General features: G+C 43.7%; 1 non-coding gene across 1 annotated transcript; it reads right to left on the bottom strand.

Moving 5' to 3' along the window:
• Positions 1 to 9,183: 9,183 nt before the first annotated feature.
• Positions 9,184 to 9,255, bottom strand: trnah-gug (transfer RNA histidin (anticodon GUG)). The gene has a single exon. It is a non-coding gene; the product is annotated as a tRNA-His (tRNA).
• Between the last annotated feature and the right edge of the window lie 12,448 nt (positions 9,256 to 21,703).

Below are 21,703 nucleotides of genomic sequence, written 5' to 3'. Positions count from 1 at the left end.
GACAGTAACCCGCACACCTTCAGACTGTGGGAGGAAACTCACACAATCAAAGAGAGAATGTGCAAACTGCGCACAGTCACACAAGACTGGGATCGAATCCATGTCTCTCGTGCAGCGAGTCAGCAGCGAATCAGAAAGAACAACATATGTTGTCCTGACCAGCGACATCCACACCCTATGGGTATATCAGGAAGCATTAAAACACGTTCACAACATGGACAACGGGACTTGCGTCTGCGTGGATTTTATTTGAACCAATCGTTCATCCTGGGAAGATACAAGGACACCGATATCACAGAGAAACCAGCGTAATGCGGGATTCAGTTACCTGCTGAAGTGGAAACTCATCCACTCAGTCAAACTGGGGACAGACTATTCAACAATCCCGTGTGTGGGACGGGCTCAATGAGCAGAACAACCTCGAGATTTACCAGCAAGGTTACATATCCCAGAAGGAGATCAACTAAACTGTCAACGCTGCTGTTAATCCAAACCAGCTGCCAGTTTCATAGCGTCAAAGTCCTAGACTCACACAGCATGAAAATAGGCCTTTCACTCCTACCGGCTCATACTGAACATAATGACAAACTAAACGAGTCGCATCTGATGGCTCTTGTAACTGCTGATGGTTAATAATGCCCTTGTGATATTATTACTGCATTGTTAATATGAATGTCCAGATATAATTCTGTGAACATGGGTTCAAACCCTGGCATGGCAGATGCTGGAATTTTATTTATATAAATCCCTAGAGTCTAATGATGATGTTGAATCAGTTGTTGTAGATCTGATTCATTAATGCCTGATATGGAAGGAAACTGCCATACCTATCTGGTCTGGCTGGTATGTGACTCCAGATCCATAATATCTTCGTTGATTCTGATCTTCCCTGTGGGCAATGAATTATGTACTAGACACGAATGAATAGCTTTTATTAATCACACTGATACTTTCCAACTCATTTATCGATCCAAATATCCTGTAAATATTGTAAATGTACTTTCATTCATCACTGCCTCAGGAAGTGAATTGCAAACATAAACCATCCTCTGTTTTAAAAAGCCTCTTTTTTATTTTAAATCCCTCTTTTCACTTCAAACATTTGCCCTCTCGTCTTGAAGTGCCCCCTCCTTGGAGAAAAAAACAGTTACAGTTAACTCTAGCTGAACTCTCAATAATTTATACATTTCCATCAGGTCGCCTTTCAAACTCCAGTGCTCGAGTGGAAGTAGTCTCAGCCTATCCAGCCTTTCGTTAGAACACAAACCTTCCCCACTAGCCATGCGCTGGCATACCTGTTCTAAACCTACTCCAGCTGAATAATTTCATTGCTATTACTGGGCGACATGACCTTGTCACAGTGTTCCAGAAGACGCATCACCCAATGTCCTGTTCAACTTCAACATAACGTACCAACTCCTACGCTCAACGGACTGAGCAACGAAGGCAAGATGACATTTTTTAAACCATTCTGTCTATATATGAAGCAAATTAAAATGAATTATGTATTTGCATTCCTGGCCTCTGTGTTCCACAACACGATGCAATGCCCGATCATTAATTGTATAAGCCCTACTAATATTTGATGTAGCAAAATGCAATACCTTCCATTTATCCAGATTGAACTTCATGTGACATTTTTCAGCCCAAAGACGCAATGGATTAAGATCCTTCTGGAACCTTAGATCACCTTCTTTAGAGTCTCCAATTCTGCTCCCCTTTGCAAGCTTCTATGAATTCTATTGTTTTCTCATCCAGGTCAACGATTTTTAATTATTTGTCGTGGCCATCATTTAGCTGTTTGCAAATCAGGTAACAATTATTCATCTCGTTAACCATGAGGAAGAAAGCCATAGACTGCAGGGAGATTGGAAACAAATGGCAAGAAAATGTGCTGAAAGGAATTCAATCCAGTGAAGTGGGTGATAATGAATTTGGGGAGGATCAATGATAAAAGTGTGAATACTGAGTCGTTTAAAGTAATAAAAGAGAAATTGGAGTAGACATTCACGAATATTTGAAGGTGATTGGCCAAGGGATCAAGTGGTCTAGAGTGGTTGGAGATACTTTCTGTTCTTGACCGCAGCTGGTAATATAAGAGCAGGGAAACGATGCTGGAACTTTAGCAACGGCCTATTCAAGATCAATAGACAGGGGAATCAGATGGACGGAAGTGCGTACTGCAGGTGCTGGAAATCAGAATCAAGATTAGAGTGGTGCTGAAGAAGCACAGCAGGTCAGGCAGCATCCGAGTTGCAGAAAAAAATAACGTTTCGGCAAACGCCCTTCTTCAGGAAAAAAGGTGGGAGCCTCGTGGGTGGAGCGATAACGGGAGGACTGGGTCTGGGAAGAATTTAGCTGAGAGTGCAAGAGGTGGATAGAGATGGGGTTAAAGGTGATAGGTCGGGGAAGAGGGTGGAGCGGATAGGTGGAAAGGAAGATCGACAAGTGGGACAGGTCAGTAGGATGGTGGCAAGTTAGAAAGTTGGAACTCGGATAAGGTGACCGTGGAGAGATGAGGAAACTGGTGAAGACCACGTTGATGCCCTGGGGTTTTGGGTCCCGAGGTGGAAGATCTGGCGTCTGTTGGTAAGGGAATGGCAGTGGAGGAGACCCAGGAACTGCATGTCCTTGGGAGAGTCGGGGGACGTGGTAATTGATGTTTTTGGTCATGGGACGTTGGAGTTGAATGTTGCGGGTTCCCTGGAAGTGTTCTCTGAAGCGCTCTCCGAGAATGTGTCTGTTGGCCCCAATGTAGAGGAGACCACATCACGAGCAACAGATGCAATAAACGACATGTGTGGAAGTGCACACGGACATTTCATGGATGTGGAAGGCTCATTGGAGCCTTGGAAGGATGTGAGAGGGAAGATGTGGGTGCAGGTTTTGCAATTCCTGTGGTGGCAGGGTATGGTGCCGTGAGGGGAGGGTGGGTTTTTGGAGGGCGTGGAATTGACGAGGTCGTCGTGGAGGAAAGAGTCTTTGTGAAAAGTGGATAGGGGTGGGAGGGAAATATAAATTTCCCTGTCACTGCAGGAATTACAAAACCTGCACCCACATCTACCTCCTCACCTCTGTCCAAGGCTCAAACGGAGGCTTCCACGTCCATCAAAGTTTCTCCTGCACTTTCACACATGCCATTTCTTGTTTACGTTCCGCCCGATGCGTTCTCCTCTAAGTTGGAGAGAGGTGATGTGTTCTCACACAACACTTCACAGAATATCTCCAGGATACCCGCAAGAATCAACCCCAGTGCCCCTTGGCTAAACATTTCAACTCCCCTTCCCACTCTCCCGAGGACATGCAGGTCCTGGGCCTCCTGTATCGCCACTGCCTCACAACCCGATGCCTGGAGGAAGAAAGCCTCATCATCTGCCTCGGGACCCTTCAAACTCATGGCATCAATTTGGACTTCACCCGTTGCCTCATTTCCCCTCCCCCTACCTTACCCCAGTTCTCACCTTCCAGGTCAACACCGTCCGCCTGACTTGTCCCACCTGTGCATCTTCATTCCCACCTATCTACTCCACCTACTTCTCTGACATATCATGTTCACCCCCCGCCTGCATCCACTTACAGCACTCTCAGCTACCTTCTCCCCAGCCCCACACCCTTCCCATTTATCTCTCCATCCCATGTGCTCCCAGTCTCATTCCTGAAACCTTTGCCTGAAACCTTTGTCCATTTTTCCTCCTCCTCAGATGCTGCCGGACCTGCTGTGCTTCTCCAGGACCACTCTAATCTTGACGGGAGTCAGTTGATTGAGAGGATTTTCAGATATTTTCTATTGTTGAGCTGTTGAGCACAGGCTGTGGATGATAGCAGAACTTTAGCAACCACCAGTTTAGGGAACAGCTAAAGGACTGAGCACAAGTCTGGTCATGGCATAAATCAACATTTTTCTTAAAATTGGAAGATTAAAGATAGCAGGCTGAAGTATGCAACTTTGCCCATCAAGACCGTTTCACCAATGATTTTCTATCTGATTCCTTTCCAACTCAGGGTGCTATGGGCCTTGGAGGGTAAGTTGAAAATGGTGGCGTTTCGTTGCATCTTCCAACCTTGTCCTTATAGTCAGTACAGCTGTTGAGCTTTGAAGGTTGTCAAAAATGCCCGAATGACTTACTCCAGTGCATCTTATAGTTGGTGCACTCTGCTGCAATTGTGCCTTAGCGGTGAAGGGAATGAATATTGCAGGTGTTGAAGAGGGTACACTCAAGTGATTGCATTGTGGTGGACGGTGTCCAGTTCCTTAAGTGTTATTGAAGTTACACTCATCTCGGCAAATGGATAGAGTTATATTAAGGTCTCATTTGTGCCTTGCAAACGATGTAGGATTCACAGAACAATGAGTTGAGTTTATAATCAAAAAATGTCTCAAGAACATGTTGTTGTTGTCAAAGTGTTTATGTCGCCAGTTTCTATAAGTTTTTTTCCCCTGAAATAATAGCTCTGTGGACGATTACACGGAGTAATTTGTTTACAGTAAAGTTATTGAATGTCAATGAGATATGATTAGATTCTCATTTGTCGGAGAATTCATTACTCTATTTCGTCCTTGTGTGGACCAATCTGATTCCAGTCGCTGTCTGATTTCAAGTTTCAATTCCTGTCTGTGCTTGAAATTCCAACCGTTTCTTCACATAAATGTCTCCGCCTGCCGTAATAATATGTAAGGACTCTGCAGGGACAGCAGAGATTAATGAACATGTTGTCAACACTGGAGAAAATGGAGCTTCGTGGAATGATTGGTTAGGCTGGGATTATTCTCCTTGAAACAAAGAAGACGGAGGGGAGCTCTATAATCACATTCATTGACAGGGTAGTTACGGGCTGGTGGTTCACCGTCAGGTAGGAGGAAAGCAGAATTAGATACTGCCTGCTTAGCTCAGAAATTAGATGAGTGTGGAAACAGGCCCTTCCTCCCAACAAGTCCACACCGACCCGCCACCTCACACTGCAGGCAATTTAGCATGGCCAATTCACCTAAACCGCACATTTGTGGACTGTGGGAGGAAACCGGAGCAAGCCCATGCAGACACAGGGAGAATGTACAAACGCCACACAGTTAGTCGCCTAAGGTGGGAATTGAACACGGGTCTCTGGCGCTGTAAAGCAGCAGCGCTAACCACTTTGCCACCGGGCCGCACGGGACTGAGAAGCATTTTCTTTGCTCAGGGGCCAGTAACTCGGTGGAACTCCTTGCCGAAATTGTTGTTGAGTCTGAGTTGTTGTGTATTTTCAAACTGTGCCACACAGATATTTAACCAGATAGATGATAAAGCTTTGTCGAGGCAATGCTGGAGAATGGAGTTGAGGATTATCAGATCAGCCATGAGTTCGTTGAATGGTGGAGCAGACTCGATGCGCTGAATGGCCGACTTCCAATCCTACATCATTTGGTCTAACGCCTTATTTAATTGATACCTTTAGAATTCTGAGGGGAGGGGATGAAGGGATAGAAAAGGTTTCTCAATCTGATCAGACAGATCAGGAACTAAGCTCATAAGTTCATGAACAGGAAATGTGCTGGGGCCTGGATACAACAAATGGCACTGGGCACACGGCAGATGGGTATGTGCAGATGTTGTGATTGCTAAAGAAAATTGGTGGATCTAATATTGTTGCCAACTTGGTGATCACACTGGATGATGGATCGCGGTATGATTCACACAGCAAAAGGTTGTGAAAGATTGAAAGATTCATTTCATTGGAAAAGTTTTCTGCAGTTCCAATTCAATTGACTGTTTAAAATACTGATCAGAAATTTGTGTGGAGTATGACATTAAAATTCACAATCCCACTTGATAAACTATTGCACTCGATCTTTCCTTATTTGTTCCCCTTTCATTCGACGTAAATTCATAGAATGTCAAGATGGAATGAAAGGAGAAAAGAAACGTTTGCACTCCATTTCATTATCCCAATGTAACTTACAACAGTATCAAATTGCTTTACTTTGACTTTGATGACGTGCCGATTTCTCACAAATCTCCAGTGCAATGAAGGGCAAGAGCAAGATCGTCCACGTTAAATGTTGCATTCAATTCTGCTCCGAATTTATTTTAGCTGAAAGAAAATACTGATGAGAAAAACAGAAGGTTGAACTACAAAACAAGATGGCAGTTTTGATGCTCAGTTACTTTGGCAGATTTCAATGGGTATCAAATGAACCCAAAATCATGGCGATCGTCCTCCCATCTTTAAGGCATGGGATTAAAGCAGGAAATCGATCTCTAAGAGACGGGTCACTTCCTATTCATTATGGAATAGCTTTCCTTGACAATATACCAAATCTGCTCAGTTCCATTTATTATGCTTCTTGTGGAATATTAATAGAAATCTTTTAAAAAACCACTGAGTTTTTTGCTGAGTCTTACTCACTGCAGACGTTTTCGATATTTCTTTGCATCTGAAGTCGTCCAAATTAGATAATGTTTCCTCGCACCTTCTACCCCCTACACCCTCCTTTACACTTTTACCTGGCCACAGGCTGTCTCTCTCCTGTTGAAACTCACTGATTGTGTGTCTCTCAATGTGCCTTTCCAAATATTTTGGAAACGGATTGTCTGAGTAACAGAAATGCTGCTCCCATTATTTATTTGTCCTTCATCGATGGTTTTGAAATCTTGACTTTCAGAAATTTATGAACTTGAAAAAGTGAATTTGCCACATATTTACTCTCTCCAAACCTCAAATACTCTGGAAAACTTCCATTCGGTTTTCCTTGGTTTAGTTTCAAATTTTCCAAAACACAAATAAATAAAACTCCATCCCCACTAAATGCCGTCAGCATCGTCTCCAATGTCTTAGCAGCACAGTAAACGCTGGCAGTGTCCTCTCTGATAGAATCACAGATTCCCTACAATGCAGAAAGTACAGTTGAGTCAATCGGGTCTGTAGGGAGACTATGAACAGCATCTCAACCAGACCGAGCTCCCGTCTCTATCCCCGCAGGCCTCTGGCTTGTGATTTCAAATAAACCTGGTGGAATAATAACCTGGCAACTTGTGACTGCTGACCTTATCACTGCGTTACCCCTGGCTAATTCACTTAACTTACTGAGTTCACTCCCTGGACAGATGAGCGCAATTTAACATGGCCAATCCACCTAACCTACATACTTAAGAGCAGTGCGATCCACTGATCAAATGTAACATCACATTGAACACTATCTGTGTCATGTGTAATGGCTTTACACACTGGCAACTCCGCCTAGTGAAAGCAAGCTGCGCCCATCAACCCGAATTCAATGCATCCAAACGCGGTTCTACGCTATACACCCTCAGTCGTTCTGCTGGAAATGTTTCTGCACTCAGATCTGAATGGGTTTATTCTGTTCTCTTCCTCAGATTCCTGCTTTAAATAAACACATCAGTCAGGAACAACTCTATATAATGGTTTTGATTGCAACACAAACACAATGTGCAGTTTGCTGAAGTTACATGTTTGCACTTTCACTGACACTCTCTCTCCCCAGGAGCTGCAGTCCTTCCCCAAATAATTCAGACAGCACTGTCCCTGCTGTGACATGTCCCATCGAGAATGGAAGGCCAGCCATGAATAACCTTCACTGGGGAAAAGAGCGACAGGTTTCAAACCTTTACAATGCCCCCAGCGGATTATTGAGCCCTGTGACAGGTGGGAACACTAACCACAATACTGTGGAGGACAACAACGTCGAAGGAGGCCCTTCAGCCTGTTGTGGCCGCACTTGTCAAACACAACTGCTTAACGATCTGAATCAAGGTTTCCATTGTTTAATCCATGACCTTACATGTTTTGGCATCGCAAATCAACATCTCAATTTTTTTCAAGGTTAGAATGATTTCCGCCTCTATGACCCTTTCCGCAAATCTACTCAAACCTTTCTGCCTTTTCCCGAAATCTCTTGGCCCCAGTGTTCAATCGCTCCATCAATAAGAAACTCTTCTTTCAGTCTATCATATCCATATCCCTCAGTATTTAGTACATCTCAGTCATGTCTTCTCCAATCTCCTCTGTTCGGCGCCAAACAACCACAGTCTGTCCAATCTCTCCTCACAACTGAAACTCTTCAGCCCAGACACCCAGACAATATCCCAGTGAATCTCTACTGCAACGTTCCCAGTGTGATCACATCCATGCAGTCCTCTGAATTGCAGAACTGCACACAGTAATCTAGCTAGGGCCAAATGAACTTTTTTTCTATTCTGTTACAGTATGAGGGCGTCGCTGGCTCGGCAGTATTGATTGCTATACCAAATTGCACAGCGGGTAATTGAGACTCAACCGTATTGTAGTGAGTCTGGAGTCACATGGAGGCCCGAGCAGATAAAAATGGCAGTTTCATTCCTTAAATGACGTCAAGTAGTTTTGTTATTTTTTTCATCAATTGAACATGGATATATAGGAGTTATTAGATTCGTAATTCCAGATATTTTTTGAATCCCAATTCTACCACCTAGCATGGTCGGAGTGACACCCAGGTCCCTGGTGTCTGAATTAACAGTTCTGTGTTCCGTTGTAATAGCGCTCGGCCATTGCAGAAAAGCAGTGAAACTGATCTTATCCAATTAAGTCGATTTTCCCCGATACTGTTCTGTGCCATTTTCCTGAGCTTGACCTCCGCTCCCCACCCCCCACACCCCCAATAATATCTGGTCCGTATCAGTAAAAGCTGCTACATGAGTATGGATCTCACAACAGTGGTAACCAAATGGATCAAATGGTCTGCAGGTCCCCATGGTGGGGTTGGGGCATGTTCACCCAGCAACAGTTACCCCAGCCACACAGACTGATCGGTATCAATGGGAGAGTCTGTATTAGATTCTGCGATGCCTTAGTGAAATGGGAAATGACTCCACAAACACATGATGAAAAAGCAGCCCTCCAAAAGCTAGTGCTTCAATTAAACCTGTAAGACCATAACCTGGTGTTGGGTCATTTTTAACTTTGTACTCCAGAGTCCAACACCGACATCTCCAAATTAATGAAATGGGGGTATGGGATGGAAAGTTCGGTTAGTGATCGTAGGAGGGAAGAAATCTCTGAGAACGGGTGGATTTGAATTCTGACATATGAAACACAGAGATGTGAGCGAGCAGAACTTGGAGGAAAAAAATCACCTTGGAGAAAATCATGAATTTAAAACAATTGATTCCTTTGTGTTTCACAAAAGACTGGGACACACAGAACTATTTCTGCCGTGACTCGGATTCGAACCGAGGTTACTGCGGCCACAACGCAGAGTACTAACCACTATACGATCACAGCACCCCACAGACGAACACAGCAAGTGCATGCTCTAAGTACAGTATTATAAGGAATGTTAGGCAGAGCACCAAATGCGTACGATCAGTGCTTAGCGAACAGTAGCAGATATGTGGGAACTCAGAATGGTCTGACTGTTTAACATCGGTTCCCCAGTGGCTGTGTTGATTCCATCATTAATGTGTTGAGGGCTGAGATAAATAGATTTCTCCAAAACATCAAGGAATCCGGGTACAGTGCAGCTTTTTTTACCTGCACATCCACCAATATCATTTATTGTATCCGTTGCTCCCGGTGCAGTCTCCTGTACATTTGGGGACTGGGCGCCTCCTAGCAGAGCGCTTTAGGAACATCTCTGGGACACCCGCACCAATCAAACACACAGCCCTGTGGCCCAACATTTCAACTCTCCCTCCCACTCTGCCGAAGACATGGAGGTCCTGGGCCTCTTTCACCGCCGCTCCCTCACCACCAGAAACCTGGAGGAAGAATGCCTCATCTTCCACCTCGGAACACTTCAACCCAGGTTATCAATGTGGACTTCAACAGTTTCCTCATTTCCCCTTCCCCCACGTCACCATAGTTCCAAACTTCCAGCTCAGCACTGTCCCCATGACTTCTCCTGTGTTGTCCTACCTGCCTATCATCTATTCCACCAATCCATTCCACCCTCCCCCCCCGACCTATCACCTTCATCCCCTCCCCCATTTACCGATTGTACTCTATGCTACTTTCTCCACAAACCCAACCTCCTCTCACTTATCTCTCCACCCTTCAGACTCTCTGCCTTTATTCTTGATGAAGAGTCTTTGCCCGAAACGTCGATTTTACTGCTCCTCGGATGCTGCCTGAACTGCTGTGCTCTTCCAGCACCACTAATCCAGAATCTGGTTTCCAGCATCTGCAGTCATTGTTTATACCAAGCTTTTGTTGAAATGTATATTTCAATAGCAATGCAGTTTAACATCGGTTACTTCACGAGTTTCCCCACACAAGGCCGTAACCACTGCTGCCACATGGGCCCAGTTCCCAGCCCCAGAATCAGAGGAACTGAGTGGCGCAGTCACGAAGATGCAACTTGAAATCGAGATGGGAATGAGGTCGCAGAGATACTCGTTGGCTCAAGTGAATCAACCGGAGACTGCATGGTTTCTATGATGGTTTCGAGGCGCAAGCAATTCCGAGGTTGGGAGTGCTTCTGGTCAAAGGCGGGGCAGAAGGGAAAATCTGTTACCGGTTATAACAGCAATCTACAGTGCATCTTGCTGAGACAGCTTGAGTGCCACAACTGGAGCGGGGGCAGCTGGTTTGAAGTTTAATTTTGCTTCACTATCACCCACTTCCCTGGAATGAATTGCTTTCACCATTTTTATTTCCAATTGTTTGGTATCTCCCTGTAGTCTGCGGCTTTCGTCCTCATGGTTAATTGCATGACTAACTGTTGTGTGATCTGCACACTGCTAAATCACGGCCACTACAAATAAATAGGAATCATTGATCTACATGAGAAAACAGTGGAACTCACAGCTGGCATGCTTCATAGGTTTGCAGGCGACACCAGAATTGTAGACAGTGATGAAGATTATCTAAATTTCAAAAGGATCTTAATCCAATGAGTCGTTGGATAAATGGAAGGTATTGCAAATTGGTACAACATAAAGAGTATGGCTTAAAGTCATGATCTCTGTTCCTGAGGTCAGGCTTGTATTTCAAGTTTTATTTGTCGAACGTAAACATCACCGTTTCCGTGTCCCAACCCCCAAGGATGACTAGTTTAAAATATCATCCCAACACCAACTTCTCCTGGTTGAAGTCTTGACTGTGTGGTAGAAACTGATAATGAGCTGATGCGAGCAAATGTAGCTGCCACCGCCAGTGTTGGAAACACAGATCCAAATAGCAAAATCATCTTTTAAACCCACCATTGCAAAGTTAAGGGCTCAACACACTCCACTTGTGCCACTCAGCTGTCTTAGAAAGATGCACCGGAAATCGCTATGATAGTATAAACGGGGACAACCATTCCTTTGAGCAGGAGCACATTCAACCGAGGAATTTCTTGAGCCTCTGTGCCATCACACGCTCACCTATTGCATCACTGGTAACTCTGCGCTCTGATTCCCATCCCTATTTCCGGTTGGATCTGGGCGGCTGTGCCGATGTTAAGCTAAAATGCTATTGAAGCATGCATTTCAACAATATCCTGCCCTGTCCCCCGAGTCTTTGATGTTTTGTCGAAATCGATCAATCTCATCTGTCAACGTTCTTATTCAAGTGATCTCTACAGCCTCTGAGGACATCGATATGAAAGAGTCAGCTCATTGTCAGTTCCCACATGTCTGTCACTGTTCGCTGAGTACTGATATTGTACATGTGCTGTTCTTCCGAACATTTCCTCTGCTAGTATACTTATTGCTGCTTGCAAACATCCTGTTCTGTGGTTACTGTGATCGTGGTTGTCGGTATTTTGCATTGTGACCACAGCAAACTCGATTTGAAACCAAATCACGGCACTAAGTGTTCTCTCCGTTGTCCTTTTTGTGACACATGCTAAGAAATTAATTATTTTACCTTCAAATTCCGCTCTCTTACATCTCTGCGTGTCATATATCAGGATTGAAACATACTCGTTGTCGGAGATTTCTCTTCTTCCCACGATCATTAAACCTCCTTTCCGTCCCTCCCCCCATTTCTCTGAGGCAATGCCCAATCTATCACTCTCTTTCACATTCATACTGTTCTGTCTGTGCTGCTGCTGCGGTCACTGTTGTTGGGTGAACGTGCCCCAATCCCACCATCGGGGCTTTCAAACAAATCGATCCATTTGGATACTGCGGTTGTGAAATCAATCCCCATGTAGCAGCTTTTACTGATATAGGGCAGAGACAATTGGAGCGTCAGGCTCATGGAAAATACCCAGGGCAGTTTTGGTGAAAAGACATTTTATTGGAAAAGATCAGCTTTTGTGGTTTTCTGTGTTGGTCTTGTGGTAATTTCATAGGACTGATAATCCAGAGACCGAGGTAATAGTCTGGGTACTCGGGCTTGAATCCCACCATGCCAGATTGTAAAATTTGGATTCAGCAAATATCTGCAAGGAAGAATCTAATGATTACGATAGATCCATTGACAATTGTTGAATAAAAAACCATTTGGTTCACTGATGTCATTTCAGGAAGGAATCTGCTGTCCTTACTTGCTCTGGCCTGCATGTGACTTCAGACTCAGAAAAATATGGTTGAGTCTCAATTTCCCTCTGAGCAATTCAGAATGGGTAATAAATTCGGCTTAGCCAGAATCGCCCTCATACTAATCCAGAAATTTTAAAACAAATGCTCATTAGGCTCAAGCAAGAGTGTTGATTGCAGTTTTGCAAGTCACAGGGATGTGATCACACTGAGAAAATCGTAGGAGATATTTACCGGGACATTGTTTGGGATGAAGAGTTTCAGTTGTGAAGAAAGACAGGACAGAGTGGAGTGTTTGTCGCAATGTAAAGGAGATGTAGAGGAGACATGATTGGGTTAGGGTATGGACAGGGTTGACTGAACGAGTTTCCCATTAATGGAGGATTAGCAGGGGGCAGAGATTTAAGAAGGAAGTCAGAATGGTTTGAGTAGATGTGCAAAAGTGCTTTATAAGCCAGTGGGTGGTTGGAATTTGGAATACACTGTCTGCATTGTTCAGAATGGCAGAAACCCTTAGAACCTGAATAAACATTCAGATGTGAACTTGTGATGCCATGACATATAAGGCTGTGGGATAAACATTGTGAAATGGGATTCAGTTCATTAGGCAGTTGTTTTTGGCAAGTATCGCCACAATTGGTTGGAGGGCCTCCTTTGACACTCTTGTCCTCGGTAGTATAGTGGTTCGTGTCCCAGTCTGTCACAGGACTCAATTCTCCACTGGGGACAGTGTAAATATTTTAAAACTGTCGCTCCATTCCCAAGTGCGGGTATTGATACCTGTCCTTCCATTCTCGATGGGGCATGTCACAGGAAGGACAGTGCTGCCTGAATCAAGGTGGGAAAGGGCTGCAGCTCTCAGGGAGGCAGAGTGTCAGTGAAAGTGCAAACATGTGACTTCTGCAAACTGCACCTTGTTACAGTGTTGGAAAGAAAAAAAAAACATTTGGCAGACTTGTTCTGGATTGAAGTGTTGAATTTGGGTTGATTTGCTTTGATGTGGCTGAGTTACCAGTGTATAAAACCATTAAAAATGATTCAGGTTTTGCTCACTATAATGGAACATTGGCTCAGTAATTCGCACTGCTGTTCGGTCTGAGGGCTATGTTGATTGGTCAAGTTAAATTGCCCTGTCGTATCCAGGGAATGATTTCAGTAAATTAAGTAAATTAAGTAAAGCAGGGACAAGGTCAGAAGTCACAGGACGCCAGGTTATAGTCCCACAGGTTTATTTGACATCATAATGGGGAGGGTTGCCCCTTCTTCTGGTGAAATATACGGGAATAGGGAGGAGAACTAGGTCTTGGTGAGATGCTTTTCAGAGAGTCGACACCGGCTCGATTGACTGAAATGCCCTTTCTGCACTGTAGGATTCTGTGATACTATCAGAGAGGGTAATGACGGTGTTTACTGGGGGTGAAGCATCTAGAGTCGATGCTGACGGGGTGTACTGAGGATGAGATTTTATTCACTTGTTGTTTTCGAAAATTTAGAACAGTTATCCCTGAACCAAGAAAGACCTAATCGGGGGTTTTCATGTTATGAAAAGTTTGGACAGAGTAAATAGGTGGAAAATTCCCTATTTCAAGTGAGTAAACATCTAGACGTCAGACATTCAAACCCTTTGATAAAACCTTTGAAGAACAAAGAAAAGATGAGAGCAGAATCGCTGTCACTCCGAGAATCTGTTTTCCAAAATATTTGGAAAGGCACATTTGTTAACATACAAGGAATAAATTTCACAAGAGGGCGACAGCGTGTGTCTCGGTAAAGGTGTAGGGGTGGGGCGTAGTCGGTCAGAAGTTTCGGGGAAACAATGTCGAAGTGGGTTGACTTTAAATGTAAAGAAATTTTGTGAACGTGTGCAGCTGAATAAGATTCGGTTCCAAAAACTCTGGATTTTCAAAGATTTGGAATAATATTCTACCTGAAGCATTGTAAATGGAACTGAGTGGATTTTTCTTATTGTGAAGGGAAGATATTACATAATGAATAAGAAGTGACCAGTTGAGATCGACGTCCTGCTTTAATCACATGCGTTAAATCGGTGAGGACAAACACCATGATGTTTGGTCCATTTTATACTCGGTGAAATCTTCCAAAGCAACGAGCAACAAAACTGGTGGGTTTTCTTTTGCATTTTAACCCTCTGATTTTCTAAGCAGTATTTGCCTTAAGCTGAAATAAAGTCGGAGCAAGTTTGAATACAACATCAATCGTTCCAATGAGATAAATCTAATTCCCTTCCGATTATTACAATGAACATTGTGAGGTTGCAGCAAAGTTAAAATGAAACGAACAAAACAGCGTTTCTAGCGGTTGAATCCAGTTCAGGTTCAGCCATATGAGAAAGGCCATTGAGCAACAGCATCGCCTTTATTTCCCTCTCCATGGCTCCTTTTTCACGTGAGAGAGAAAGTGACTGAAGAAATTATGCGTCAAATGTCGGTGTGAATATGACGGAAAATTCTTGTTCTCTGATTCATCCTGACACAGTTCTGATCAGAATGTATCAATGACAGCTATTCATTGTGACGAACATAGTTATTTATTGGAATTTGCTGTTATTATAATTCTGATGCAAGCAGAAACACAATGGTGTGGATTTGATTCCGCTCTGCAAATTTCTCATCCTTTACTTTCACCACATGTCACCTGATGAGGTCACATGTCACCCCTCCACAAAATGTGCAGAGGAGACTGAACAATTATGGTGTTGTGTTATTATACCGCTGTGCTCCACATTCACGAGTTCGAGTCATACTCTGGTTGCTAACTTCACAAACCGCTCCAGCAGATTTTCTTTGCACCTCACAGCTCTGGTATACACTGGATCAAGAATCTTGTTCTTGCCCTTCACTGCACGGGAGATTCAGGAATAATCGACACCACATGAAAGTCGAAATGAAGAGTGAGAGCAGTCATTCTATTCAATTGTACATTAAATTCGTGTAATGAGAAGGAACGCATTTTTCTTTCTGCCCCACATTCCATCTTGCCTTTCTATGAATTTGCATCGAAAGAAAGAGAAACAAATAACAAGAGAACGGGAGCACAAGTTTATCCAGTGGGGTTGTTCATGAGTATTTTAACCTGACACTTCACACAAATATCTGATCAGTATTTCAAACAGTCACTCGGAATTGGAATCGCAGAAAACTTCTCCACTGAAACGAACCTTTCATTCTTTCACAGATTTCTGCTGTGTGTGAATCATACAACGATCCATCATCCAGCGTGATCACTGACTTGCCAACTGTCTAAGGTCTACCAACTTTCTTCAGCATTTACAGCTTCTGTAAACAGCCACCTGTGCTGTGCCCAGTGTCATGTGTTGTCCCCACGTCACAGCACATTTCGTCTTCCTGAGTTTATGAATCTTGTTCCTGATATGTCTCATCTGTTTAATAAACCTTTTCTATCACTTCATGCCATCCCCCCACAATTCTGAAATTATGAATAAAATAAGGCGTTCGACCAAATGTTAAACAAATGGAAGTTTGCCATTCAGCACATGGAGTCTGCCCCACCATTCAACGAACTCATGATTGATCTCGATTAGATTCTCTACAGCATGGAAACAGGCACTTCGGCCCATAAAGTCCACACCATCCCTGCGAAGAGTAACCGACCCAGACCCATTCCCATCTGACTACGGGCAATTTAACACGGCCAATTCACATGAACGCGCAACTTTGGACTGTGGGAGGAAACCCACGGAAATGCAGGAATGATGTGCAAACTCCACAGTGACAGCTGCCCGAGGCTAGAGTTAAACCTGGGACCCTGGTGCTGTGAGGCAGCAGTGCTAACCATTGAACCATTGTGCCGCCCCAATAATCTGTAACTCCTTTCTGCTCACTTAACTCGACAAATTTTCATCATCTTTCTGATTAACTATCTAGCACAGTTTGGAAATACCCAACAGCACAGATGGCACAGATTGTTTGGCCCCTGAGCAAAGAAATTACTCCTCAATTCTGAATTAAATGGGCAATATGTAATTCTGAGATTTTGTCCTCTGGTGCTCTCCTCACAACCTAAGGCAAACCACCCGTCCGTATCTACCCTGTCAAGATTCCACGAATATTGAACGTTTATAAATGTTATTATGTAATTATAGAGCTCCCCTCCACCTCCTTTGTTTCGAGGAGAATAATCCCAGCCTAACGAAGCTCCATTTTATACAGAGTTGGCAACATCCTCGTAAATCGTAAATCTGTGCTGTCCTCTGCAGCGTCCTTACATATTATGAAGGCATGTGGAGACATTTATGTGAGGAAACGGGTTGAAACATCAGGTGCAGATGGGAATTGGAACTTGAAATCAGAAAGGGATTGTAATCGGATTGATCCACAGAAGGACCAAATACAGCAATGATAACTCTGACAAATGATAATCTAATCATATTCGATTGACATTCAACGGCTTCATTGTAACTGAATTCCTATGTGTAATCGTCCTGAGACCTAGTATTTAGGAGAATTGGAACCTGACCACCTATATAAAAAAAATTGATGACAAAAACATGTCTGTCGGTCGTTTGTGTTTGATTATTAACTCAACTCTTGTTTCCGTGAAGCCTACATTGCCCGCAACGCACACGTTAGATGTTTAACAGGACTCTCTCCATGTGCCTCGGTGGGTGCTGCTGCAATATCACTGAAGGACCAGGACACCATCCACGACAATGCAGTCATTTAACTGTACATTGTAAAACGCCTGAATATTTATTCCCTTAACTGCTGAGGCACAATTGCAGCAGAGTACGCCACCGAGAACATTCACTGAAGTAAGTCAACCGGACTTTGTTGACAGAACCTTCAAAGCTCAAAGACTGTACCAACCATAAGGACAAGGTTGAAGATGCACTGAAACGTCACCATTTATGAATTACCCTCCAAGGCACGTACCAGCATGACTTGGAGAGGAAGCAGTGGTAAATTCATTGAGTGGTGAAGCGGTCTTGATGGGTAAAGAGTTATACTTGAGCCCTCCGCCTTTTATATTACAATTTTAAAATATGTTGATAATTGCATTGACCAGGCTTGTGCTCATTCCTTTTGGTGTTTCCTAAACTGGCGGTTGCTAAAGATCGAATATCATTCTCAGACTGTGGTCAACAAAGAACCACTCGTACAACTGATCTCCCTGTCCAACAATCTTCAGAGATCAGTGAATATCTACTCCAAGATCTTTGTTCCTGTTCACCACTCAGAATCCTCACTGTTATTGTTTCCACTCCACAAATTCATTACCACTTACTGGTCTGGATTCAATTCTATTCTCCGTTTTTTCCTTTCCACCTGATTGATACATTCCTGCGTCCCTGGTATTATTCATCACAGTCACCTACACGACCAATTGTTGCATCGTGTGTAAACTTCTAACCATGACTCCTACAAATAAGTTTGAATTATTGATCTACATCAGGAAACAGTGGTACTCCACTGGAATCAGCCATCCAGTTCATTGCTGGATGGGATGAACACCTGCAATAACAGCAGAATCGTACTCTTGCTCCCATTTTTAAACCTGATGGCTTTTCTGCACGTTGGTCTCCTGACTGATTCCTTCTAACATGTGGGAGTGGTGAATGAACTGCCCACATTGCGACTGGGGAAGTGAGTTTCCATTTCAGCGGGTAATTGAATCTCTTCCTACAGACCCCGGCCCCATGGACCTGACTTCATGGAGGCGTGGGTATCCTTGTGTCTATTTAGTTTGGATAATCAGCTGAATTTGAGACCATGCTGAGACGACTCCCAATTTTCTCCGTCATCCATGGATCTTTTTTATCCTTCCTTGTTCTCCCCAGGAGTGTGGCCATCATAGTCTGAACAGCATTTGTTGTTCATCCTTAACTCTCCTTGAACTGAGTCAGAGGGAATTTAGGGGTGAACCGTACTATTGTGGGTCTGGAGTTATATGTTGGCAGGTCTCTTTAAGGAAGGCAGATTTCCCTTTTGAAGGGACATGAATGAATGGGTTTTCAGCAAATTAAAACTTTTTGTCACTCTTCCTCTGAGCGGGTTTATATTCCAGATTTTATTCATCGAATTTAATTACAAGCAGTTGCAATGTTCCAGTCTCCAAGGGTTGCAAGTCCAAATATCGCCATTGCATTTGCAGATGACACGAAGATTGGTGGAGTAGCAGAAAGCATAGGGATTGTCAAAGACTGAAGGAGAATATAGATAGACAGGGGAGTTGAGCGGAGAAGTGGCAGATGGAGTTGAATCCAGGCAAATGTGAGGTGATGCATTTTGGGAAGTGTAAATCTAGAGACAAGCATACTGTAAACGGAAGAGCATTGGGTAAAGTTGATGAGCAGAGCGATCTGGGAGTTCAGGTTCTTTGTACCCTGAAATTGGCTGCACAGCTGGATCGAGTGGACAAGAAGGCAAATGGCATGCTTGCTTTCACCGGATGGGGCATTAATTGTAAGACCTGACAGGTCATGCTAAAAAATACAAGATGTTGGTTCAACCGCATTTAGAATGCTGTGTACAGTTCTTGTCACCAAATTGCCAAAGCGATATGGACGTTTAGGAGAGGGTCCAGAGAAGGTTTATGAGGATGTTGCCTGGTATGGAAGATGCTAGCTCAGAAGAGAGGTCGAGTTGGTTACGTTTGTTTTCATTAAAAAAAAGAGATTGAGGGGGACCTGATCGACGTCTACAGAACCATGAAGGGTATCGTCAGGGTGGATAGAGGTAAGCTTTTTCCCAAGGTGAGGGATTCAATACTGAGAGGTCACGCGTTCTAGGTGAAAGGTGAAAAGTTTTAGAGAGATAGAGGTTGGAAGCATTTTACACTGAGGGTGGTAGGCGCCTGGGACGTATTGCCAGAAGAGGTAGTAGAGGCAATCACAGTTGATTCATTTCAGGTGCGTCTGCACAGATGCATGATTAAGTGGGATGCAGAAGGATACAGATGCTTAGTAATTGGGTGATAGGTTTAGACATTGGATTTGGATCAGCTCAGCCTTCGACGTCCGAAGGGCCTGTTCCTGTGCTGTAAGTTTTCTGTGTTCTTTGTTCTTCTTGTTCACTAGTCTGCCACTTTCATCTCTCCCCCTCTGAGTTATCATCTCCTCCCCAGCTCCATTCGCTTTCCCAGCTACCTTGCATCCAACCCCAACCCCCTCCCATTTATCTCTCAGTCCCCACCCACAAGACTCATTCCTGATTAAAGACTTATGCCAGAAACGTCGATTCTCCTGCTCCTCGGATGCTGCCTGACCTGCTATACTTTTCCGGCACGACAATATCGCCGTGACGAAGATAGACGAGCTCTGCTCAGGCTCTTTATCTGGGAGCGGAGAAGGCTGAGTGAGGAAGTGATTAAGGTGCACATTAAGGGGATCGGTATGTGTGATAGGAATGAACTTCTTATGGGAAGAGTTAACAACCAGGAATCTCCATTAAACGCAAGGGAGAGGGTGCTCAGAGGAGATATAGGAAGAAGGTATTCACTCTGAGAGTATTGTATAATTGGAACTCACTGTTTGAACGTGTGGTAAAGCTTTGAGTCATGAAAACATTTCAGGAGTATTTAGCCGAATACTTGAGAAGCTACAGCACACATGGATAAGGACCAGTACTGGAAAATGGGGTGAAGATAAACAGATGTCTGAAGAAAGATCCGAACACCGCACAGAAAATACAGAGCATGAAAGCATGGGAAGGTTAAAGGCACGGAAACTACGTGCAATCTGTTACAAGGGGCCTGCGGAATGCTACACGCGTCAAAAGGTCACTGGGGTAGGATGGGGCCGCTGTGGCAGGATGGGATAAGAATAGTGGAATGCTCCTACACCAATTAGCAGAGTCAGAGTGAGGCTGAAAGGTTACTATGGCAGGCTGCGATAATAACAATTAGTCAAGTCAGACTCCCTACTAAATATCATCATGGTAGGTTGGGACAAGTCGTGACAATAAATAGGAAGGGCATGACTTTAAATAATTAATTGATAGTAGAGTCAGCCTGCTTGAGACGCTTGTATCAGGATATGACGTTATATACATAATCAGCGGTTAGTTGAGTCAGCTTTGGACAGGAAAACATTGTGACAGATGGGGTAGCTGAATATCTTATCATGACAGGTTAGTCTGGGATGGAAGATCATTGTAGCACAGGTGGCAGTTGAATACCTAATAGTGACAGTAGAATAATATTAAGAAGAATTAGGTAAAATACATTGTGACAGAAGTAGAACAACAACGGGAACCAACACAATTGGTTTATTGTATAGCTGGAGTGAGGTAATTCTGACTAACACAGTTGGGCATTCTGATAAGCTAACTAAACATGATTAAAGAAAAGTGATGGAGTTTAATTCAGCTTAATGCGAGGTGCTGCATTTTGAGAAAGCAAACCTTAGCAGGACTTGAACACTTAATGGTAAGGTCCAGTTTCTTAGCTCCTTGAAAGTGGAGTCGCAGGTGTAAAATCCCAGTCACATACATGGCTGTTGTTCTTAAAGTAATTTCTTCTCTACGTGTGCAGAAGTAATACAGTGAGTGATCAATTACAATTGGCAGACGTACATAAGGGGGCGTGTGAAATGCTGAAGTTGTGCGATCAGAGTAGTTTGTCTTGATATACACCATTCACTGTTCGAATCTGATACTCAGGAATGCGATTTTGAGCGAAATTTGAGCAGGAAACCTTACCACATGATGTAACACCAGTTTGTGTGGTTACTCTGTTGTTTACCACATTTGTGTGTTTTGCCTCATTGAGGACTTTGAAATTGTCCCCCTATACAAAAGTTTCATGCTTTTGCACCATTATACAAAAGATGCAGTACAATAACACCCAAGGCTGATTCAGTGTACTTGTACAGATATTGACACCTGGAAACAGCACGATGCACTCTCCTCGAGTCTGGAAAATAATTTGCTACATTCCCATTCTTATGGCTCTTTTCATTCAATCGACTTCTGTTCTTCACTGAATCCGATTCAGCAGATCTTGTCACTGAGTCATTTATTTGTGTGTGTTCAGATCATGTGAGCAGAATATCACAGTGGAGGGCACTGGGTCCATAACCCAGAAGCCAGACCATACTCAGGGAACCCTTCTCTGCTCTTGCTCATTTCATGAACACCAGGAAGAAATATCTAAGCTCTTCAAAAATTACGAACCGGTTTTTCAGAAGCAAGATAAACAATTCCAGGTTACTGCTTTTGTTGTCACACAGACCAAGATTGTAAATGCTGGAACCAGTTGAGAATGTCCGCTCACCCACGTCCATT

Source organism: Chiloscyllium punctatum, chromosome 24 (assembly GCF_047496795.1).
Source record: "Chiloscyllium punctatum isolate Juve2018m chromosome 24, sChiPun1.3, whole genome shotgun sequence".
Taxonomy (NCBI): Eukaryota; Metazoa; Chordata; class Chondrichthyes; order Orectolobiformes; family Hemiscylliidae; genus Chiloscyllium; species Chiloscyllium punctatum.
This window is presented reverse-complemented; position numbering and strand designations above follow the sequence as displayed.